Here is an 11,542-nt window from a genome sequence, read left to right as displayed (position 1 = left end):
GGTGACTTTTCTCCTTGCAGCCAGTTCCACCCTGAGAAGCTGGTGCAAGTGGGGACCTGGGGTTGCAGCACAGGGCCCGCTCTTACAATCTAGTCTAGCACTGTGTGGAGCCCCCGCGCGCATGCGCACTAGTATGGCCCAGGCAGAGCCTTAGCTCTCGGGCGTCCCCTCTTACCTCCTCACCCCGACCTACCCCAGACACCAGGCTCCCAGCGCGCCGGTCACCCGCGGGTCACCCGCCGGCTCGTCCCAGCCCGGCCGCGCGCCTGCGCTGGGGTCCTCGGGCGCGCGGGGTTACTAGAGGTGGAGCGCTGGGAGGGCGCGCGGCAGGAGGCGGACGCCGTTACGGCGGGAGCGTGGTCACGTGGGCGCTGGTCACCGCCGCCACCTCCCGCCCCATTCTCTTGCTGGTCGGGCCAGGCCCGGCGTGTTCCACGAGAGCCCGGCAGACTGACGGGGAGAGAGAGAGCGAGCGAAAGAGAGAGAGAGAGAGAAAAAGAGAGAGAGAGAAAGGAGAGACAGAAAGAGAGAGAGAAAGGAGGGGAGGAGGATGATTCAGGGAGTAGGAGCTGGGGAGCCCTGCTGCGCTACAGGTAAAAACATAACGATACTAACGGTGAAAAAGCGCCTCGCCTCCCCCGTCAGCCTCCCCGGCCAGCCGCACACCCGTCGTTCCCTCTCCGGCCTCTCCTCAGCCTCGCTGGGCCCGTCCCGCCACCAGGGAAGGCCCGAGCGGGCCCCGGATTGCGCGCGGGCTGGGAAGGGAGGCGGGCGGGGGCTCCGTCCGCTGGGGGCCGGAGGGCGGGCGGGCAGACGAGCGAGCGCGTACAGGGGCGAGGCGGCCCCTCAGCCCGCTGGTCTCCGTCCGGTCCCCAACTCCTCTGGAGGTCCGGGCGAGCTCGGCGCCTCAGCCAGCCCTACTTCCTCCTTGGCCGGTTCCCTGTTTATTTCAGCCCTGGGCAGCACGTTTCCTTCACAGGCCGGAAGTCAGGCGGCTCGAGCCCTCAGTCCAGCAGCCTCTGAGGAGAGAAACCCTCTCCTGCCTTCATTTGCCTTAGTGCTAGTTATTCACACCAGCACCTGTGCGTTCGAGGCCTGTCAGGACCCGAGGAAAACTACCGGGAGAGTTGCCTGCCCCAGTCCCCTCCGTTTTCCTGGAGATGTACTGTCTTTCCAATACACTCTATACAGACGGGACCTAGAGTTTGGTCAATACTAGTTACTAATAGAGTTTCAGTATTAGTTACTAATTTAGCGCTTGAGAATACTAACAGCTTTTGAAAGTTACATCTTTAATAGCCCCTCACCCTCCACCCCCACCAACAAACACATCACTTTCTGCACAGTCTCATTTCTCAATTCTGAACTGGACTGACTCCTAAAACCTTAACATGCAGGTTACATGCTAAATCGCTTGAGGTGGGTTGAGCTGAAATATTAGGGCTTTTGTACATGTATTACATCAGAATGTAGTCCGTAAACCAACTCTTATAAGTGTGCTGTTGCACAGGGTGCATTGCGCGTAAGCACTATTGAAAAACCTTTGAATCGAGTGGCGAAGAAATTCACTTTTACGTTATGTGTCTTTGGTTCTGTCCTGTTCTAGGACTGCAGCAGTCTGATAGAAAGCATTGATTAAACCTGAGTCTCCGAGGTTCTTGTTAAAATGGGATACTAATTCAGCAGATGTGATAGCTGACACAACTTGTTATTCTGCACTTCTCACCTGGTGCTGGACAGGACCTTGTTCAGTACAAAAGATTTAGATATCGTCTGTGTGTATATATATATATTTTTTTCGAATGAAGAGATGGCCTGGTATAGGAAGGTTCAGTGACAGAATGCACTAAAAAAAAGTTTGCTGGAGGACTTAGCTTGAGCCAACGCTGGATTCCAGGAGAAGGAAAAGAAGTACAAATTTCGTGTTCTGTATGCTGTCTGGAGCTTTGGTCTAATTTTTGTTTTGTTTTTTGTTATAATAATTTGGTGTACTTCTTGAAAGACTTGCTCCCCAGTTCGTTGAGTTTTTAATGAAGGCATAGGCTTGGAATCTTGGGTCCAAATGTAATGCTGGATCAAAGTTTCTTTTATCCGCAAAAGCATTGTGTCTAATGTCTTCAAGTGTAGCCTCAGTTGGGAAGTGTGTTCTTGATATTTGAAGTATATTGTTTAAATCAGTTGAGAGCCACACGACGGTGTCCTAACTGGATTCAGTTTTTTCTCCTTCATGTAATTTTTATAATGTAAATGAAAGAGTTTAACAAACCTCATGCTTTACATATATAAAAGTGGTTGTCCCTTTACTTCTATTGAATGTAGAGTCCTTGTACAGGTTAAAGAGCTTTATGGAAGTCTCTATGGAAGTCAAGCAGCTTCTAGGCCCATAATTTTTATAATCTTAATTTTAGTTATTACTTTACCTTACTTCTCTGTATCCTAAACACATGACACATCTTAACACACATTATTGTTACAACTTTTAAGGAAACAGAAACTGGATGGATAAATCACATACCTGATTTATGTAGCTAATACGAAGCTGGGATTCTGATTTATGAATCCTTGCAAATCTTAATTATCTTGTATAACTTTTTATTATTATTAATTATTATTTAGAAAGTAAATTGATGAATTTTCATAGTGTTGTTGATTAGGACCTTTATTTTCATTTTAAAAATAAAATCTTGTTCCTTTTTTTATTTCCTGCATTCTAAAATGAAAGCCTCAGTGCTGCTCTTCTCTGAGAGAGGTGAGTATGACACACCTGTAAAGTTGGATTTCCCTTGCACTTCTTTGCACAGTTGGCTGTCCCAATCTCTTTACATTTTTTGTGTCACCGCTAAATGTAAAATGTATCTTCTTTGCTTTGACTGGGAAGGCCTTCCTGGCCTGCCTCTGCTCTGCCTTCACCCCTCAGGCATATTTCATACTATAGGCTTTTTCCTACTCTTTTATCCCAATGCCTGGTTTTGATACAATTTCTTTGTATTTGTCATTTATACTTGTGATCTTAATATTTAGATTTAGATCTTAAATTCCTGGCTCTCTATTTGACTAGTAAGGGCAATAAAACTAACCATTGGTCATTAACATACTTGAACACTGAAAAAGTAGGAAGGCCAACCCATGAATAAAGGATTATATTTTAAGTTGAATAGTATATGTTTTATTGCAAATAAATATATCACCTTCCCTGACCTCTCTTTTTGTGTCTTTCTCTGTGTCAGTCTGAAGAGTGGTGCTTTATTGTCAATCAAGGTAGTTCTTTCCCTATGGAGAGATCACTAGAATGGCAGTATGCTATGCTGTGGGCTGAAACTTGAGAAATTATATTGCTTGTAGGATTCTTTTTCATGTATCTCTTCATAGTTTTAGTTTAACTTATTTGTAAAACCAATACTATTTCATTTGGGGGGTGTGAAGTTACATTCTGTAATACGATTAATGTATTTAGGCTAAACAAAAGCTATTAAAATTATACTGTGTCAGAAATAGAGTCCTCTAATTAGTCATGACTGGTTATGTAGAATAATGATATTTATAAGTATTCCTATGCTATTTTTTATGGTATTCTGCTGAGAAAACATCCTATTTTTTTTTTTTTTGGTTCTTTTTTTTTTTTTTTTCGGAGCTGGGGACCGAACCCAGGGCCTTGCGCTTCCTAGGCAAGCGCTCTACCACTGAGCTAAATCCCCAACCCCAAAAAAACATCCTATTTTTGACACATACCAATATTAATGTACTGGAGCTTTAATCTTTAATGGGAAAACTATTCTCTTATCCATGGTCTTATAATACAGGTGATCTTAGAGGTATAACTTTTATTTGAAACGTTGTAGTACTTTTTGTATTGAGTAATAATCCATTATAAAATCAGTTTAATTGGTTTTAGAAGTCATTGCAATATTTAATTACTTTTATATTGTTTGATTGTAGCCTCTTGCCAGGCAGATGGGGTTGCTTTTAACCCTAGCACTTGGGAGGCAGAGATAAACTAATCTTTGTGAGATAGAGGCCAGCCTGGTCTACATTCTGAGTTCCAGGGCACTCAGGGCTACACAGTGAAACCCTGTCTCATAAAAAAAAAAAAATGCAGCGTCTGAAGGTGGCGGGATAAAAAATCTACATATTGAGGATATTGTTGTAATCACACCTTTGTGGTTAGATGGAAAGAATCTGCAGTTTCCATGTGTTAGTCTGTGTGCATGAGAAAGCAGGACGTTTTGTGATTAGACATTGCAGAATTTCATAATTTGTCACTGAATTCATTGTTCTTTCACTTCATTTGTAAATGATTGCAGACTATCCTAATTAAACATTGGAAATTATTCAGTTGGTACAGTTTGTTTGAGATGTCGAAAGTCTGAAAATGGTGGTCTAACAATTAAAATGGTTAACATAATTAGTTATAGGACTTTGTGTTGGGAGAGCTGATGAACTAACCCTTCTGATATGCTAGAGAAGAGCTTTATCTTTCTTGCTCTCTTGTCTTTTTCTACCCCACTTTGGAGAGGAAGAAGGAAAAGCACTCAAGTTGTATTACTGCCTTCTTAGTGGTGTTAGAGTAATGGTCTTCTAATGGTAGGTTAGTGTTTCTGAGACCAGCCTGGGGCCTGCTACTGCCATTAAAAAAAGTAGGAAAAAGCAAGTGCATTATGTATAGTCAATACAAATGTGGTTATTATGGAATTTTCATTTTAGCTATGTAATGGGTACATGGTTGAATATACCATTTATTCCTTAAAGAGGGAGTGTGTGTGTGTGTGTGTGTGTGTGTGTGTGTGTGTGTGTGTGTGTGATTTGTTGTTATTTGAAAAGAAGTGGTGTGGAAAATACTGGTACCCATGTATCTACTAGAAAGCAGATGTCAAGATTTTGACGGAGGATAGTAGACAAGGAGCATTTCATCTTGTTTTCAGATACAAGCCCATTAAAAGAATGGTTGACTAGGACGAGCTAGCAAGGCTAGTCTGTCAGCATAACCCACGAGAGAAGTAGGTAGGATGCTGGATTTGGAGATGTTGATCTCATTTTTGACAGTTTGTCAGTAAGACATATATAGTAATTGGGAATCACTTAGGAATCTTATAGTCTGTTTACTTATAGAACCTGAACATAGACTCAGTAAAGCTGGGATTTAAACTAGAATTACTTATGTTAGTTATTTGAAAGCTCGATATTAAAGATTCTTGAAAGATAAAGGCTCAAGTTGTTTCTGTTAAAAAAAAAACTTGTTTTATTTTTAGTTTTACTTTGATATTACCCATAGGGCATCTGATTCTAGAGGAAAGAAGGGAGGATTGTTAATAGGATTATAATCTAGACCCAGACAATACTGAGCTGAAATTCTACTTCTGTTTGTTGGTGAGTCAGCTTAGAAAACTTTGTGTACCTTTTCCCGAAATCATCTCATACAGTTTGAAATGAGATAGTGGTTTTATATAAATGTCTGGAGTTTTGTTCTATGTCAGGTCTCTTCTCCTTTGCATTTCTCATTTGTTCAGTGTCTGCAATCTTAAATTGATCGTTAATTTTTTTTTTTTTTCCGGAGCTGGGGACCGAACCCAGGGCCTTGCGCTTCCTAGGTAAGCGCTCTACCACTGAGCTAAATCCCCGGCCCCTTGATCGTTAATTTTAATTTGTGCATTTATGGGATGTTAAAATACTGTTTTGATGAGATCAAGACCATGCATTCAGAGATTAAGAAATGCTATTTATTTACTAAAAAAAAAAAAAAAAAAGTTTTTACTGTGGAACTGCCCTGTTTTCTGAACTCCAGTTTGGACAGAGAGTGAATTATTTTACCAGTCTTCTACTGGGATTTTTTTTCTTGGTAATAATTAATGAAAAAAGAATTGAGAAGTCTTTTATGTAATAATCTGTTGTTAGCTTTGAACCACTTATGGATTATACTTACATTCCATATGTTTGAGGTGATTCTTTTTACTTTGCTATTTTATAATCTTAAGCAAATGTGTTGAAGTATGTTTGGATAAACATATAGCTTAACTGAATAGTCTAGTTTGATTTATCTTTACAGAGTTTTAAAAAAAGTCCTCAGTTTTATGGATTTGAATGATAAGTCAGTGACAGGAGGTCCTTAACAGTTCTTTCCTCTGAACAGATGTCTTGGCCTGCAGTGACTCCAAATCCCATAATCTTTCCAATTTCCCCTCTACTAAGTAAGTCTCAAAAAAGTGACATTTTATTGTACGTGATTGATTTATTTCAGGCAAATATTGCAGCTGAGTAAAGACATCATCCCAATGAGAAATAATTTGCTATGAATAAAATGTTAAATTTTTTTATTTTTACTTTTAAGAATCTAAGGAATGATTTTCTCTGTATCTGTGTTCAGAATAATGTTTTTGTATAATAAGCTATCTTCTCTTTAAAGTTTTTAATACTTTGCTATGCTGAAATGTAGTCAGTACATTCTTTTTTGTTGTTTGTTTTCCAGAGCTAGGATTCTATGTAGCTTTGATTTGCCTGGTACTCACTATGTAACCCTGGCTGGCCTTATACTGTGTCCCTCCTCACTTCTCAGTGTTCCAAGTGCTGACATTACAGGCTTGGGGCACTCTGCCAAGCTGATAATTCATTTTTCTAGAAAATAGTAACCTTACGAGGTTATTCAACAGAGGAAAGTTAATCCAAGAACTAATTTCACTGATAATGGAATTGGTCAGGAACCAAACCAGGGGTCTATGAGCAGCTGAGATATTTGCCATAGAAAGAAGTGTCCACATATTCATTAGGTCTGCAGCAGCTGTGAGAGCAGGTAGCATTATCCAAATACAGAAGATAAGGTTTTGGGAAGAAACAAAGCACGTTGGGTGTTCTAGTTTCATTTTGTTGCTGTGATAAAACAACAAAACATCACACCACAGTCAAGAGTAGAGAGAGATGAATATACTCGTCTGCCTGATTTCTTCTGTTGATACTCAGCTACATTTCTTTACTCTTATACAGTTGAGGGTGCAGTGGATAGAATATGCCACCCACAATAGGCTGGTTCTGTTAACAAGACCACATCCTGTAGGCACGCCCATAAGCCTAACTGATCTAGAAAATTCCTCATTCAAATTGTCTTCCTAGGTGATTCTAGGTTGACATTTAGATGAACCATCACAGTGGGTTGTATGGTAGAAGCTAGTGCATCAGAAGACTGAATAGTCTGAAAGGAACTGGATTTAAGGAAGAGACAGTGTCAGCCAGGGATGCCACAGGATGGGAAAGAGGAGAAATAATGGCTTCTAGCTATCTGGTAGTGCTGCCTCTCCACTGGACATGTTTTTGCCATGGTCAAGGGTGCTAGAGAAAAGCAATTGCCTGTGATACTGAGAAGGACAGGTTAGGTGTGGGGAATGGCTTGAAGTTTGTTGACCAGCTCAGCAATTTTGTTGCCTATGTGTAATATTCATCAATATTGCTAATTGCTAATGAGAATTTGGGGTACTCATTTGTTACAGATTTTCAAACTGAAATGTAACCACATCATTCCTCTCCCTTCCTTTCCTCCCTCCAACCTTCCCCTTGCCCATATCACTCCTGCTTCGTCCTCCTGCCTTTCAAATTGATGGCTTCTCTGACTTTGCTACTGCTTACACACACACACACACACACACACACACACACACACACACACACGGAGGGAGAGAGAGAGAGAGAGAGAGAGAGAGAGAGAGAGAGAAAGAGAGAGAGAGAGCGAGAGAGCGAGCTAACTTGCTCACTTTCTTGTGTTACTTGTGATACTTAAGATAGTTATTTGTATTTGTTAATGAATTTGAGTACTTTTCTCTGGTGAAGATTATTTCTCCTGCTCTCAGTGTTCCTTAGTTGCTTGTAGTATTTTGTTTAGGGTTGGGGCCCTGTGGAATTTCTCCCTTCCATGATGATATATTTACTGGTAGTGTCCTTGTTCAGGTCTTATTTAAGGTCTTATGATGTTGAGATATCATGGGTACAAGAGTTGTGTTTAGCAGCCCACCATTTATCTCTGCAGTTTGATCAGTTGTGGTTTTCTGTGGTGGTCTCTGTCTATCGCTACAAAGAGCTGTTTCTTTGGTGAGGAGCAAGAGCTGTGCTTAGGTCTGAAGACATGGGCCTAGGAGCTGCAGATGAGAGAGGACGTGTTGCATCTGTCTTTCGGGCTGGGTTACATCAGTATAATTTCTGGTACAATTTTCCTGAAAATGTCACGATGTCCGTTTCTTCACAGCCGACTAGTAACCCAGTGAAGCGGCAGTGAACATGGCTGAGCAAGGGTCTGGGCAGATGCTGCGTTCTTTGGGCAGATGCCATGAAGTGTTGGAGCTGGTCTTAGGGCAGATTTATTATCAACATGTTGAGAGCTCTCCTCACAGGTTTTCTGAGTGATTGCAGCGGTTTTCAATCCTTTCAACAATGACTGAGGACTCCCCATTGGCTGCAATCTTTTCAGCTTTTGTTTTGCTGATCTTAATCATTTTGATTGTGGAAGAGGAAATCTCAAAGTTGTTATGACTAGCATTTTTCTAGTTGGTAAGGATGATGAAAAAATTTTTTGAGATATTTCTTAGCCACTTTTATTTCTTCCTTTGAAAACTTTCTTTTCAGATCCATAGCCTGTTTCTTGAATGGGCTATTTGTTTGACTCTCTGCTGTTTTGATTCTTTATATTCTGGATATTAATCCTTTGCTGAATATATAGCTGGCAAGAATTTCCCCCTTTCCTTCCTCTACTTCTACTTGCTTGAATGTTTCCTTAGCTGTTCAGATGCTCTTTAGTTTTATGAGGTTTCACCTGTCAATTGTTGCCCTTAATTCCTGGGCAAATGGAGCCCTATTCAGAAAGCTCTTCCCTGCAGATTTATAGCTGCTGCCTGTATTTCCTTCTAGTAGTCACAGCCTTTCAGGTTTCAGTTGGTCTTCGATGGACTTAGAGTTACTGTTAGTGCCGTGTGGTGGAGATGGATGGGTCTAAGCATCCTTCTACACATGCATATCCAGGTTTCCAAGCACCACTTGGTGAAGATGCTTTCTTTTCTCCAGTGTTTGTTTTTGGAGTCATCATTAAATATTACATGATTGTAGTTATGTGTAGTCAGATTTTCTGTTTCCTCTGTCAATCTGTCTTCGTGCTAGGTACCATGTGCTTTTATTAATGTGGCTCTATAATACATCTTACAGTCTGCACTGGCAATCCCTGCTGCGGTGCTCATTTTTATCAGGATTACTTTGCTTATCTGGGGTCTATTCCATATGCATTTTAGGAGGTTTTTTTTTTTAATTTTTGTGAATAATGAGATAGGGATTTTGATTTGGATTGCATTGAATATGTAAATTGCTTTTGATGGAATGGTCATTTTCACAGTATTGTTACCAGTGAGTATGGGATGTTATTGTGTTTTCTAGACTCCTGCTCAATTTCTTCCTTTACAGACTTGAAGTTTTAATTGTAGAGTCCTTCACTTCTTGGTTCTATGTATTTTAGATACTTTCTGTTCTTTGAGGCTACTGTGAACAGGAGTTTGTCTATCATGCTTATTGTTGGCCTATAGAAAGGCCTCTGACTTTTTAACTTGATTTTGTATCCTGCCACTTTGCTAAATTGTTAAACATTTCAGTTTTCTGCTGGAATTTGGTTTCTTTTATGTGTATTACCATATCATCTGCACATAGTTTGACTTCTTTTGTTGTTTTTAACCATTTAATGTCCTCTTGCCTTACTGCTTCAACTAGTGCTTTGAGCATTACATTGAAAAGGAGTAGGAATGGTGGGCAGTCCTGTCCTGATTGTTATGGATTGATTCAAGTTTTTCTGTGTTGGGATGATATTGTTTGTGGGCTTCTCATGTACAGCGTCATTATTTTGAGATACATGCCCTTCAGTCCTGAAATTTCTAGAACTTTTATCATGAAGACTTGTTGGGGTTACTGAAGGACCTTTTCTGTATCTATTAAGATTATTATGTGAGTTTTGTCTGTAAGTATATTTATATAGTTTATTGCATTTATTAATTTGTTTGTTTTAATATTTTTGCATCCCTGGGGAAAAACCAACATGGTCACCATGGACAGTCATTTTGGTATATGCTTGTATTAGGTTTGAACATATTTATTGAGGTATTTTGAATCTGTATTCATCAGAGATGTTCACCTATGCTTTTCTTTTTTGTTGAGTCTTAACAGGTCTTTGTATTATCTAAGTTAGGGTTCCTATTGTGTTGATGTAATAGCATGAGTAGGACTATATCTTCAGAAGAATAGCGTTTATTTCAGCTCAAGTCTCAGGTCACAATCTGCCACTGAGGGAAAGCAGAGTAGGACTCTGGAGGTGGGGACCTCAGTAGAAGCTTTAAGGAAATGCTGTCTTCCTCCTCATTGTTTGCTCATCTTGCTTTCTAATACACCCAGGACCACCTGTCCAGAGATGGGACAGCCCACAGTGGGTTGGCCTCTTTGACATCATTGGTCAATCAAGACAGTGCCCTGTAGACTTGCCTTCAGGCAAATCTTATGGAGGCATTTTCTCAGGAGTCCCTTTTTGTGAATGACTCCAGCCTGTGTCAGGTTGGCATAAAACTTAATCAACACAGGTGACTACTGGCATTATAGGTTTCAAAGTGATCCTTCTGTGTATATTTTTTAAGCAATTTGAAAAAAAGATTGTAGATTTTCTTTGAAAATCTAGTAGAGTTCTGCTGTGAATCTGTTTGACCCTTAGTATTGTGTTTTTTTTTTCCTAAAAGGCTTTCTATTACTATTTAATGGAGTACACATTTTAAAAGTATTCCTTTCTAATATTCTAATTTTTTTGGTGTCTGCTGTAATGTTTCCTTATTTATTTTTGATTCTCTTGTGTCTTTCTTTTGGTTAATTGGGCCAAGGGTCTGTTGCTCTTGTTTGACTTCTCAATGAAGCAGATTTTGGCTTTTCTTTTTGTTTTTGACCTACTCACTGTTCATTGACTAATTGCTTAATCTCCATGTTTTTTTGTTCTTACTTATAGATTTGTTTGCTCTGTCAAGTTTCATTTGCATAATGGTCAGATTTGATACATATAACTTATTTCTTTTTTTTTAATTTCTTGAAATTTGTTTTGTATCCTTGGATATGGTGTATTTTTGTGAAATTTCTGTGGGCTGCTGAGTAGAGCATACGTTTTCTGGTGTTTAGGTGAATATCCTTTAGATATTTGTTCAGTGTGCTTGGCGTATATCTGTGCTTTCTCTTGTGTACTTTTTGTCCAGATGGCCTATCTGTTGGAGAAATTGGGTATTGAGACCACCTAGTGTTAAAGGTTGATGTTTACCTGTGTCTTTAATTGTAGTACTAAGGTCTTTCTTATAGAATTGGGTGCATTGGAGTTCGGCATATATATGGCTAATATTACAATGTCTTCTTGGTTAACTGTTCCTTTGATTAGAATGAAGTGCCATTCTTGACCCCTTTTGATTCATTCTACTGTGACGTCTTTAGTTTGATAGACAGTAGGATGTCACTGCCTGTTTGTTCCCTGATCGAGGAGCTTGTTCTATCTTTTCACTTTAAGATGGTG

General features: G+C 40.0%; 1 protein-coding gene across 14 annotated transcripts in view; it reads left to right on the top strand.

Annotated features, from left to right (window-relative positions):
* The first annotated feature begins 396 nt into the window (after positions 1-396).
* The window catches only part of Tbc1d5 (TBC1 domain family, member 5), a 529,632-nt gene continuing 518,486 nt past the window's right edge, over positions 397-11,542 (top strand). For 7 of the 14 annotated variants that reach the window (XR_015628837.1, XR_015628836.1, XR_015628835.1 and 4 more), the window contains exon 1: positions 399-593. The gene's annotated coding sequence lies outside the window, so the exon portion shown is untranslated. 14 annotated transcript variants of the gene reach the window in all.

This window comes from Rattus norvegicus, chromosome 9, assembly GCF_021556685.1.
Source record: "Rattus norvegicus strain SHRSP/BbbUtx chromosome 9, alternate assembly SHRSP_T2T, whole genome shotgun sequence".
NCBI classification, from domain to species: Eukaryota; Metazoa; Chordata; class Mammalia; order Rodentia; family Muridae; genus Rattus; species Rattus norvegicus.
The sequence above is the reverse complement of the archived record's forward strand: the minus strand, read 5'-3'. Positions and strand labels throughout refer to the sequence as shown.